This window comes from Schistocerca serialis, chromosome 4, assembly GCF_023864345.2.
Source record: "Schistocerca serialis cubense isolate TAMUIC-IGC-003099 chromosome 4, iqSchSeri2.2, whole genome shotgun sequence".
Lineage (NCBI taxonomy): Eukaryota > Metazoa > Arthropoda > Insecta > Orthoptera > Acrididae > Schistocerca > Schistocerca serialis.
Window position 1 is genome coordinate 949,070,393 of NC_064641.1, and position 13,131 is coordinate 949,083,523.

At 48.5% G+C, this 13,131-nt stretch overlaps 1 pseudogene; it reads right to left on the reverse strand.

The window, feature by feature from the left end:
• Window positions 1–12,288: 12,288 nt before the first annotated feature.
• Window positions 12,289–12,406, reverse strand: LOC126475997 (5S ribosomal RNA; annotated as a pseudogene).
• Window positions 12,407–13,131: the final 725 nt, after the last annotated feature.

Here is a 13,131-nt window from a genome sequence, read left to right on the forward strand (position 1 = left end):
AACAGCAAGCTGTGGCGAACAAATGAACCCAATGCCGCTGGCGAGCGGCTCGCCATGGAAGGCGGAATAGGAAGTGTCTGTGTCGCGGGGGAATGCGTGACGCCAAATATACATTTACATATTGAGTCCATTGCAGAAGAGTGCTCGTAAACGGTGATCTAAGAGCCAGCTCTGGCAGTTGAAGGCCTAAGCATCGGATGGTATCACGCAAAGGAGCAGCGCTGTCCGCGGAAAGCCCCACACCTGTAGCCATGTCGCTCGATTTGCGGACGTTCGGGCACCTACCAGTAACCCGTGCCAGTGACTCCCCGACCTCAATAGCGCTACGACTAACGATGGCGAGATCGTCTGCATAAGCAGTGCTGCTGAGTACGTGGTCACCGAGAGACATCCCAGAGAGGCACTGACGCAGGCCGCAGAGCGACGGTTCCGCGGTGAAAGCTTAGAACAGTGCAGAGAGCGGCCAGCATTGACGCACTGGTCGACGGATAGAGATGGGAAGAGTCAGACGGCCATTTTAGAGCGCACGAGACGCAGCTCCACGAAGGAGACGCATTACTACGTCGACGGTAGTATCAGGGTATTCCATATTGCGGAGCACCCCTTCCAGGTAGTCGCGTTCGACTCGATCGAACGCCTGGCTCAAGTCAAGAGCTGTCACAAGTCCAGACCTACGACGAGCGTGAGAAAGAGCGATTATGCCCCAATAGCGACAGGGGGAAGTGCAGTTGTTATTGGCACGAGCCTAAGAAGTTGGATCGGGGGAATCCACGTCCTGAACCGTCCGTTTAAACCATCGAGGAAACCGTCTGAAATCGGCACGAAAGGTGACATAAAATCCTGATGAATTTTCGTCTACACTAGCGCAAAAAATGGTTCAAATAGCTCTGAGCACTATGGGACTTAACTTCTAAGGTCATCAGTCCCCTAGAACTTAGAACTAATTAAACCTAACTAACCTAAGGACATCACACACATCCATGCCCGAGGCAGGATTCGAAACTGTGACCGTAGCGGTCGCGCGGTTCCAGACTGTAGCGCCTAGAACCGCTCGGCCACCCCGGCCGACTACACTGGCGCAAGAAGGGGACGAAATGTCCGATAAAACTACAGTGGGCGGCCGTCATGGCCAGGCGATTTGTTAGTATAACCCGCCTGGGTACCACCATGGACTTCGTCCTGCACGACAAGAGATCCATCGTCGCATTCAGACGAACTGAGCGAAAGAGAGTCTGGAGATCGCTGTAATATTGGCAGGATGGTGTTGTTCAGAGCGCAGCATAACATAATATGCATGGAGGGCAGACCCTACACGAAAACGCCGCCCATCATTGGTCGTAAGAACATTAATCAAAGTCCTCGGGCGGTGGCGTCGTTCTGCTATGACATGATACATAGATGGTCACTCCTGCCCTAACCCGTCGTGTGTGTACGCCATGACAAGGTGGCGGGGAGAGAGGGAGGTGAGCTGTGTCTTATCACAATTCACCATCGCCTGGCTCCCTGGTGAATCCGGCATCGTAGTACATTCCCAGAGAATGGTGAAACAGAATTCCTGAGTTCGTCGCCGCCAAGCTGCAACCTCCCTACTGTAACCAATAAGGCCTTGCGGAGGGCAGGCTATCACCGAGACAGGGCAGACTGATAGGCATCACAGCGGCAGAAGGGGAAATGAGGGGCACGTGTTTAGTTTCCACGGCCCAGGCAGCGCCACGCCCTTGGGCGGTGGAGATTAATGGCGCAGATATATGCGTCACGGTCAGAGAACGCAATGGGCCAGATTTCAGGAGCCTGCACCCCATTGACAATATCGCGGGAGATGTAAACACGTCGAGGCCGCTGGAAGAATGGCCAGTGAAATGCCATACGATCGCCACGAACATATTCCCAAGAATCCACAAGACTGAGGTGCTGGAGAATCGTCGCTAGCGCCGCGCACGGAGAGTGACCTAGTAGTTGGCCTTTGGATGTCTGGGTGCAGTTGAAATCGCCTCCCATGATCAATGCATCCTGCCGACCCAGGAAAAGAAGCGTGACTGTCTCTGAGAAGAAGGTGGAATGTTCACGGCGGCGACCCGAACCAAATGGCGCACAGACATTGACGATCCTGACGCCACTAAATGCGAGAGTCATACCTCTGGCATCAGGTAGATAGGAAATTTCATCAGCGAGGATAACGACACGTCAGAGTATCGCCACCTATTACCAGTAGGGGAAGCATGAGAGACGTGCGCTATAATACTAGGGGAGCACAAAAAGTTGCAACGTGCACCTCCTGAAGGAGAGCAGCTTCAACATCTGCAGCATATAGCATGGTATTGAGTAAAGCCAGTTTGTGGCATACACGAATAATATCGACACTGACGGTGGCTTTGTGATAATTCTGAAAATTTGCCATCGCTGGGAGGACGGGCCATTCAAACGCAGGAGAAGTGCAGGAAGACACATTTCATCCCGTAGAAAATGTTATACTTCGTACACCTTCGGTCGTTAGTGATCCAAAGGAAAAGTGAGTTTAATTGTGGCTTGGCGGTAAGAAAATGCCACGATGGTAGATGAAGTCAGACTCTGAGACAAGCCGGTATGCGAAAGTAAACAAATGTGCGCTCGCTCGCAAGCAGCGCAATAGGCGAATTCAAACAAGGCGTGCACGCCTCTCCACTGCCGAAGGCAGACTGTCGCTTGGGCTATCCGTTCACGACTCGTGGCCAGACCCAAATTTCTGTATGTCATCGTTCGTGCGTCACGACTTATGCTCCTATACACACTATGTAATTGCATGCGTGCACGTCCCAAGGAGCGTTGCATGGTGCTCCTTAACAACACACACACTGCAATATCGTGTCTGTCTGCCGATACCAGGAAGGGACTTCCAACTAAAATGTCTTCCAATGTACAGGAATTACATAATGTGTGTACAAGTACAGGAAACAATGGCATATGGAAGTTTGGGCTATAAAGTTAAACACAGATATACGGTATGAACAGTTAGGTCAGAAAACTATCACTGAAGTGTAGGAAGAGTTGCCACCTACCGATCTACAAGTGTATAGGCGCTGAGGAAATTGTCGTGAAAAACCACCACTCGTAAACAACGGCTCATAATGCAATACATGCCCCAGGAATTGAGAAAAGTCATTATAATATCAAAATTGCCACAAAAACCGCCCAAAAAGATCTTGCCACTGGAGAGTGGCAGCAGCTGCATGTGTGTTCGCCTCGATATGTGCTTATAGACCAAGCGCCTTAGAACCAGTCGTAGCTCCAGTCCCCCCAGCTGGGGACACACATTTTCCAGGCTTGTTCTAACCTGTCGCAGACGGTACACATTGAGATCCATCCACTGGCAGTGATATACTGTTTCCGTTCTGCAGAAATCAGTCACAGGTAGACAAAAGACTCACAAACAGAATGCTTCCTGTAAGGGTTAAACGTATTTCTCGGAAAAACTATCCTCTTTGGAATAATAGCCGAATACGTGACTATCAGTCACAGATGAAGAACCGAAGGATCAAGAGCGACCTGGTCTTAAACGTTCCGGATGTGCCGGCACTGTCTGAAAGTGCTCCTCGCCCAAGTAAAATCAGCCTCATGTAAGAACAACATTGAAATAATACATCCTGCACAAATGAGGTACACACAGATCTTTATACTAGTCGTCTCACTGTGTGCCAACCTGCCTGGTCTGGAGAGCAGTGTCTGCACTCGCAGCTTCCCCCACTACATGTGGTTATAACCGGTCCATCGCTCATCTTTATTCTACATCTAGAGGTAATCTGTGTGAAGGCTGCCTGGTACTGGTTTCAGACACCCCACTGTACCGAATAAGAGCTGTGTGTGTGTGTGTTCCTGTATACTGTGACTGTAGAAGAACTAGATATTCAGCTTGCCCCAACGAATTCCGTCTTTATCTGTGTTATTTAGGAACCCACTTAACTAAAATGTTTTGTTGACAATGCTCTTACAGATGGTAGAGGAGTAGGTGGTGGAGGAATCTTACGCAGGTCACTTGCTCCTCATGGAGTAACAGACTTCGTGTTTGCCTAAAGCGTTGCCGTTCTTAACAGCTCAGTTGCTGACTTCAGAGATACTGGGCAGCCAACAAGTGTCATTGTGCGAACCATTCAACGAAACATCATCGATATGGGCTTTCGGAGCCAAAGGTCCACCCTTGATGGCTGCACGACACAAAGCTTCACGCCTCGCCTGGGCCCGCCAACACCGACAGTGGACTGTTAATGACTGGAAACACGTTGCCTGGTCGGACGAGTCTCGTTTCAAATTGTATCGAGTGGATGGACATGTATGGGTATGGAGACAACCTCATGAATCCATGGACCCTGCATGTCGGCAGGGGATTGTTCAACCCGGTGGAGGCTCTGTAATGGTGTCGGGCGTGTGCAGTTGGAGTGATATGGGAGCCCTGATATGTCTATATACGACTCCGACAGGTGACAGGTACGTAAGCATCTGTCCAATCAGCTGTATCCATTCATGTCCATTCTGCATTCCGAAGGATTTGGGCAATTCCAGCAGGACAATACGACACGCCACACGTCCAGAATTGCTGCAGTGTCTCCAGGAGCACTCTTCTGATTTTAAACACTTCCGCTGGCCACCAAACTCCGCAGACATGAACATTATTGAGGATATCTGGGATGCCTTGCAACATGCTGTTCAGAAGAGATCTCCACCCCCTCGTACTCTTACGGATTTATGGACAGCCCAGCGGGATTCGTGGTGTCATTTCCCTCCTGCACTACTTCGGACATAAGTCGAGTCCATGCCACGTCGTGTTGCGGCACTTCTGCGTAAAAGATAAATAATCTGCTCTTTATATAAAAAAAGGCGATCATTCCATTGTGTGAACATAACTAGACGGAGCATGTAAGACAACCAAGGGAAGGTCAAAAAGCCTGCAGCCTATCCGTCTACCAGATTCAAAGGCAATGGGAAAGCCTCCCCGAACATAGTCCGCGGAGTCTGTTGTTATGTGATGATTTTAACTGTGTTCTGCGCGTTGTTGATCAGTCTCCCCGTTTTAATTACTGTCGGGATTTAAATGTGTTGATATGCTCGATGTACTTAAAATGTTTGGTCAAATTTTTGCATTTCACTACGACTTCTGGTAGCAGCATTGACCAATTCTATTTATCGGATAGGATTCGCAATCACATCTTGCAGTCGATGCTATCCCTGCCACCTTTTCTGATCACTGTGCTTCGCGTGGAAGTTTAATGTCGCTCACTTTGCAGATTCTTCTTTCGATGATGTGTGGGAGGGTAGCCTTCGATCCGTTCGGAGGTACTCTACTGCTTTGGAATGGTGGACTGCCCTGGCTAAGCCAAAGCTCCGTCAAACTTTGATCACTTATTGTGCTGCTAGGGCGAGGGATTTTCGGAAAACTCGTGAATTTTGTTATTGTCTCATCCGCGACTTGCTAGACAGTTCTGATAGCTCCCCCTGCGGGTTGCAGATGAACGATGTGTTACAGCAAAGTCGTCGCCGTTGAAGCGGCGGCAAATGGAAGGATTCCGGATAAGATCATAACGACGATCACTAGTGGCGTAGGAATCGGCTTCATTATACCTTCTGTTTCGACATCAAGCTCAACGTCGCCGTTCTTGCACTGCTTCTCTTACAGCGCCTGACGGCCGTCAGCTGATAGTTCAAGCTTACGTGGTTCACGCCTTACATCACTCTTATGTCAATCTTTAAGACGTGGATACAGCTAGCGACTTTTCCTTCGATCCGGCAATTTCCTTCGATTCCTACGTATGCCTCTCACGCCTGAGCAGAACACGGAATTCTTGGCCGCCTTTTACCAAGGCGACGTACATCGTCTTATTGTCACTTCTCCTTGCCACAAATTAGCAAGTCTGGATGCGCTCCAAGAAATGTGTGTTTTTGGCCACCACTTTTTCATCCATGTTGAAACAGGTGATAAGGGTGGCAGACAGTTGTCCCCGCTCTATTCGAGATGGGGGGAAAAATGTGTTGATACCTAAACATGCTGGTTGTAATGCTGTTGACACTTCTCGTCCTCTCGCGTTACTGAATTCTGATTACAAGACAGTGAGGAGGGCGTTAAATCGCAGAATGTCTGCCTCGCTGGCGGCTATTGTCAGCTGTCTCCCTGGTCGTCCTATTCGTACCTCTGTGGCCGAAAACCGTGACGTGGTTTCGGCTGCTGCCTTTACTTTTGTCCATTGTGCCTTTACCATTTTGGATCGTGTAAATCATGACCTTCTGCTTTGGGTTTTGGAGACGATTGGGTTTACTGTTGAGGCTCGTAGAGTGTTATCGAGCATATTCACAGACGTGGCAGCTTCGGTGGTGGTGAATGGGCAACTGACGCACCATATTCCCGTCCGTCGGGGAGAGCCATATGGGAACCTGCTCTCGATGTCTTTGTTTGTCTTATCTCCGGAGAAGCTGTTTAGGAAGACTGCGTGCCAGCTTCAGTGCTGGACACTTTCTGGAAGGACCCTCGCTGTTGGCTCGTACGCTGATCATATGATGGTTTTACTCCGTCGGCGTGCAGAGATACGATCATCGATGATTGTTTCCTGTCTCGGGATCGCAATTTACAGAGGGGCAAAAACAAATTTCCTAATTTACGGGGTTTCGGTGGACAGTAATCACGTGGGCCGCTGCTGTGCGTAGACATACATCACTGGGAGTTGTTATTGATCGTTGTCCGTTCCAAATGGCGACTCTCAATTGGAAATCGGGTACTGATAAGTTTCAGAGGTCAATACCGGAACGTGAACGACACACTCTTACTCTTCTTCAGAAGGTACGAATTCAGTTTTGGATAGATGCTACGTATGTGTTGTGCAAGACCTCTTACATCGCTCAACTTTTCCCGCATCCCTACTTGACGTCTCCATTGTGCCTGTTGTAAGGCTGAACAAGAAAAAAATGTAAACGTCGCTTGGAACCTACGAGGAAATGTAATAATACCAGAGCATTGCGATAAAATGAAAGTTGGCCCTGCTTAAGTATTTTAAATCATAGTGTTTCAGCAGCGGTTAAAATACAGTAAAAGAACAGATATTTTAAGGTCTGCTGTGTAATCTGCATATTTCATAGACATAAGTTTCCAGCGAAACGTGGAAAACAGTCGTACTTCTGGCGACAACCGCTGCTATTAGTGGTCAGAATTATCTTGTGAATGAAAAAGTTTCCACTGCGTTGCATAATGCCAGGTCTCACAAGCTGTCCTGGAAAAACTTCAGCATGGTCCGAGCAAATAATCCAGTTGCAGACTTCGTCAGTTCTGCAACTCGTTGCTCTGCCACACTTCTTCCGTCCCACTCGCCGTGAACGCAGTTTTCGTGTTCCTTATTTCCGGAACATAAAAATCAGGCTTGTTTTTTAGAACGAAGGGAGAGAGTCAACTTTCGGAAGGCTCCTACCATCAGCCTTCACAAAATTCCTCCCTTTTGTTACTTAAAAGTTGTATATGCGTTTTGCATCATTAACTGATATTTTTGTAGAAAAAGTACGGAAAACAATGTTAATTTCGGCCAAACGTCACTACAACAAACGTATAACTTCGTTTTAATACTAACTTGCGACAAGACCAGATCTTCAGCCAATAACAGAGCGTTTTCGATATCATGACCAAATCTTGCACGCAATGATTTTTATGTTTTAATTGCATAAAAATAACAGATATTTTGTGAGAATATTGATCGAAAGCACTATTTGATTATTATAAGCATTCTGAATGACAACAATCCGAACCATGTTTTTAAGATCTGGAAGTACAAGTAGCTTACTCCCACGCGTGCCCTGCTCTCTAAACTTTGAAAGTTTGTACAGAGGCTGCGCGTTGAATTGAGTGCTCGGTGTTATGGATTGGCCTGCTGTAGGAGGGCAAGAACGCCAGTTATTAAGTAAGTAGGAAATAGTGCGAATGCATATACGTCGACGCGAATGCTTTGTGAAAGAACGGCTGTCGGTAAACCGCAGTAAGAGCTGTGATTAGTCAGGTTTTTTCACCGCGATCATTTTGCAAGCCGTGCGTGGCGTGAGGAGGCGGGGGGTGATTAATGTTTTACCCGACCTTTGTAGGACCGCAGCTCTCTCCGTGATGGACAGCGTCTGCCACTGGAATTTATCCAACATTTCGGATACGCTCTCGAGTTTACTAAGCGATAACCGTGGCTGAATGCGCCGCTCTTCGTCCGTCGAACAAGTTCTTTGTATAAGCCACTTCCTTCGTGGATTAAGGACCTTGCAATGAATCTCGACCTTGCATCTGCTCCGCCCACAACTAGTTTTACGTCGTCACGCAACTTTAGGCCGTTCCGGCTGGTTACTGCTAGCTGTTTTACGGCAGTTAAAGTTTCCAGTGGCTTATCGCCAGCAGTGTAATGGAGTGGCGCCCTACTGCTGTAGCGTACAGCGGAGTCCGCTAGCTGGCGAGACGGGGCACAGAACCTGCGCGGATTACGAAGGACGCGGCCGGTCCACCGCCCAGCCTGACAGGGGTTTTCAGGCGGTTGGCCACGCTCGCTTAGGCAAGCGCCGGGTTGCACCCCAATTTCCGCCTCAGAAAATATGGCACACAAACAGTCAAATTGCGGTGACACACGCTGAACAAAAGTTCAAGAAATTTACAGAGAGGGAGCGCACACAGGGGGCTTGCCCCTTCAAGTAACTGACGGCTGCGGTGACACAAAGGGCATCCGGGCGCAAAAGTAAAATAAAACGAATTTGCCACATCTCGAGTACGGAGGACCCATACTGGGAGTGTAATGGATCTCTTCAGTCTGTCCCTTCATACGTACTATGTTACACCTGCCTGAGTCCAGATTCAGATACCAGTCGCTGCACCAGTCGTCGATCATCTGCAGGTGTTTCTGCATTTCGCAATAGTTTGTACACCTGTAACACCCCACCCGTTGCTTGTCCGATTTTTGCGTGTGTTCGCCCCTGACAAACAACTTACAGAGAAATTGGGTGTGCAACTGTACGCAAAAATGGATAACGCTGGATTTAAATGTGGCCCTGTCACCCCTAATTAATCTGCGCTGGTAGCGTTGACGATAAATCACACCTGTTTTTACTTCCAAACACGAACGATCACCAACACTTAGGGTGTTCAGTGACATCAAACACATACACAAAAATAAAATAAAGCAAAAGGGCGAATTCAGGATCAACTACTGAAAGTAAAGGCTCTACTGAATCACAATAATTTTATTATAACCTTCTGATCAATGCTGAATAAAACACAATGAACAATTTACAAATTATCCTCCTGACGCATTGGCAGTGAACTGTGTTAAAATTGGTCCAAAACGCGATCTCTTATAACTTGGCTCACCGACTGACATCGACACAAAACGTAAAATACGAAGACCCACTACACCCCAAAGTACCGTGAAACCTCTGTGGAAACAGCAACTGCACGTGATCCAACTACTTAACGTTATTCCTAACACAGGCCGAAGCGGGAGCGATCTCACCGTAATGTTCCCGTTGCAGCGGCGGTCTCCGACGGCGATGGCGCGGCTGGCGTGTGGCGTCTCGGAAAGTACACTCCTACACTACTCGGACAACAGACCGCTGTCCATAAACTTCTCTATTTGCAACGATCTTCCCGGCAGCAAAGAGCTGGCGCGGCTAACGTCCACTCAGAACGAAAGACCAAGACAGGAGACGACTTGGATAACGTCCTCTCAGTACGAGAGACCAGAACGGAAGACCTTGACCGAGAGTCCAGCGAGATCGCTCTTCACCTTTGTTTTCTCACCTCAGCTTTTACCGAGGGAATCACATCACTAGAAGCTCTCAATATACCCAGTTTGCGAGTGCCGACGAATGTACGGCCTGGGAACAGAACTCTTTTCCACAATTCTTTTATTTCTACAAAATTTCACAAGCAAACTCCGCCCTCGCCGGCTGGGAAGAACCACAGCTGTGGGCAATAACACGTTTACTGGAAGTTTCTCCCAAGAGACCACTCGAGATTCCCCGTCGTAGCGAACACAGATTCTTGCATTGAAAGTTTGTTATTCGGAACTCCTGGCCTGCCCCACTTGAGTTACTCGAAGGCGTAAAATTTGTGGTACATAGGCGAGAGCACGCACAGGAAAGCCCGTCCAGCTATCCACTGCTCTGTTTTGGTAAACACTCGAACACCTGCAGCCGCACGTCCTTCAGAGGTTGGCGACCGCTGTGGCCTCTCTAAACAGATTACAGAAATCCCCCAGTTCACCATTCATACCATCAGCCTGTGGCCTTCGGCGGTTAGGCGGGGACGTAGCCGAGCTCTGTCTCGCGAACTGCCTTTCCGCAAAATCTTATAATTACAAAATCTCGGAATTCTCGCGTGCCGATGCGTTTCCATATAGATTTCCTACACCATAATTTAGAGTATTACTCCAACAAAGCCTAAAGTGTCACGTTAAATGGACTCATGTAAGGTGCAAGGCTGTTGCCACCTTACACACCAGCTCATTTATGTACATACCAGTACGGAGAACTGCACAAGGAAAATCCACACGCACGTCAGCCTGTACCGCTTCATTCTGCAATGGTGACTGCACGGTACGGGCTGACGGTATCGTTTATCGTAGGGCCGTGTTTTTTCGAGGAGGTGACACATGCAGATATTGCTACTTGTACTGTCACTGGCAAACGCTATGACAGTCTTTTGCGCGCCAACGTCACTCCAACCCTTCAATATCGTGGGTGTGTGGGTAGGATCATTTTTATGGTGTAAGACGCCGCTCCTACTCACATTGCACAGCCAGTGAAGCGACTTCTGCAATGGTATTTGGGAAATTCCAGAATTGTTAGCCGTCATTTCTCCATATCCTAGCTGTCCAGATCATGTGAGGTTAATCAGCGTTGCTTCTGGTTGTGGGGTTATCTGCAGCTGCTGCGATTAAGAAAGTAGCCGAACTGAGCGTCATCGCCGGCCGAAGTGGCCGTGCGGTTAAACGCGCTGCAGTCTGGAACCGCAAGACCGCTTCGGTCGCAAGTTCGAACCCTGCCTCGGGCATGGATGTTCGTGATGTCCTTAGGTTAGTTAGGTTTAACTAGTTCTAAGTTCTAGGGGACTAATGACCTCAGCAGTTGAGTCCCATAGTGCTCAGAGCCATTTGATTTTGAGCGTGATCTCTGAAAAACTCTGAGATCTGTTCCGGAACACGGTGTTTCTCGATTTCAACTTGTGGCAGAAACCGGTGGACAGGACATCTTGTGCCAGTTTCACGACACCTAAAAACCAATTCCGTTGTTGACTTTTATGTGATTTTTGGCGTCAGAACAATTAGAAGTCGGGTGTCTCCCACCCGATGTGGTACGACCTTACCGTGGCTGATGGGCTTAACTAAATAACAATGCGTGAGCTGTTCATTGGCAAAGTTGTGCGGTCATGTGCATTCCTCAGTACGGTTGATTTAATGTGCAAGTCACGCCCTAGCCGCCGCTTTGCGATCCATCCGTCGTTTGAAATCAAACCCATTTGGATTATAATGTTCACAGCGCCATCTAGAGGAAGAATTGTCGCTAAATGTTTTTTCCTCCTAACGTTTCCTCCTTCTTCGGTAATATTGCGTTCGACTTTGACGTCATTCTGAGCAGCGATTCCTTTTATAGAGCGGTTTTAAACTGGACGTCTGATTATAATCACTCTGTACATCGTAAACAGTACCAGGATTGTAAGTCTACGTTGCGGTACCTTCGAAATTAACGTTACACCTGTCGGCTTCATCTGATTGAGAACAGCTTATTGAGTGTATCTGCTAAGAAGTCTCGAATGGGGTAACAATGTGATACGATACCCGGCGATCTGGTATTCCGCCGACTTTGGCTGCGGTTGCAGCGGCAGCGACATCGGCGGTTTGCGCCGACGACCGACACCAGCCGAAGCCGACGGATCTTTGCAGCTGTGTACGGTCACAGTGCAGCCGGTGTCATCGCTCCAAACTACAAACTTCGGGCGACAATCGGTGAAATTCAGAAGAGTTCGTTCTCTTCGGTCGAATCGGCTCACACAAGAAATATGGACCGCGAGAAATTGCGTGCAAAGGAAGGAGTGTTTGTGGTATCCTGAGGATGAACGCACTCCGTCTTCAGGCCACGAGTGGCCTACAGGGACCATCCGAGCGCCGTGTCATCCTCAGTGGAGGATGCGGATAAGAGGGGCGTGGGGTCAGCACACCGCTCTCACGGTCGTTATGATGGTATTCTTGACCGAAGCTGCTACTATTCGGTCGAGTAGCTCCTCAGTTGGCATCACGAGGCTGAGTGTACCCCGAAAAATGGCAACAGCGCATGGCGGCCCGGATGGTCACCCATCCAAATGCCGGCCACGCCCGACAGCGCTTAACTTCGGTGATCTGACGGGAACCGGTGTATCCACTGTGGCAAGGCCGTTGCATCCTGAGCATGAAATATGTCATAATCGGTTTGTGGCTGGGAGTCTATGGACTGAAATCGCAGCTTCATTGGGATCCACAAGTAGGCAAATTTTTATCGGAAATTTTAGTAGCAAAATATAACCTTGATAAGTAATTTGTTGAAGAGAGAAGATGCTGTACTTCAAGTTAATGTGGATATTTTTTTGGGAGCGGAAAGAGGGCGTTAGCTGTCTACGAACTGTTACTAGTGCTCACTTCGTTTTCATGCCAGTAGCGTGGTGATTCTGCTTTTCGAAGTGGTTTGCAAATTGCGTTTTACGGTTTTCTACGCTTGTGGTGGTCAGAGTGTCTTATTCAAATCTTTGTTTATGTGTCAAACGTATGCTGAATGACAGCCACTGCAGGTTAAGTGACATAATTACGACTGTTTTAGTGAAATTATTCCCAGTTTTGCAGAGTGGTTGTAATCTTCGTCTTCAATGTCACCTCGAATCATCTCGAGTACGTTCTAGACCGTTTCTCTCTTCATCTACAGCTCAATTCTTTTATCTTGGCGGTTCGCGCATGCCCGCCCAGACGCGGGAGATTGCTGCGTTGCCAGTTGCACGCGCCAAGAGAAGCAGCGGCATAGTATAGTATAGTTCGCAAACTTACGTTCGGGTGGGGGGTGGGGGGTGGGGGAAGCGCAGTTTATGAAGTAAAGCCACCACGGCCTCATTAACTCTTTCGCTGCTACAGAGACGTG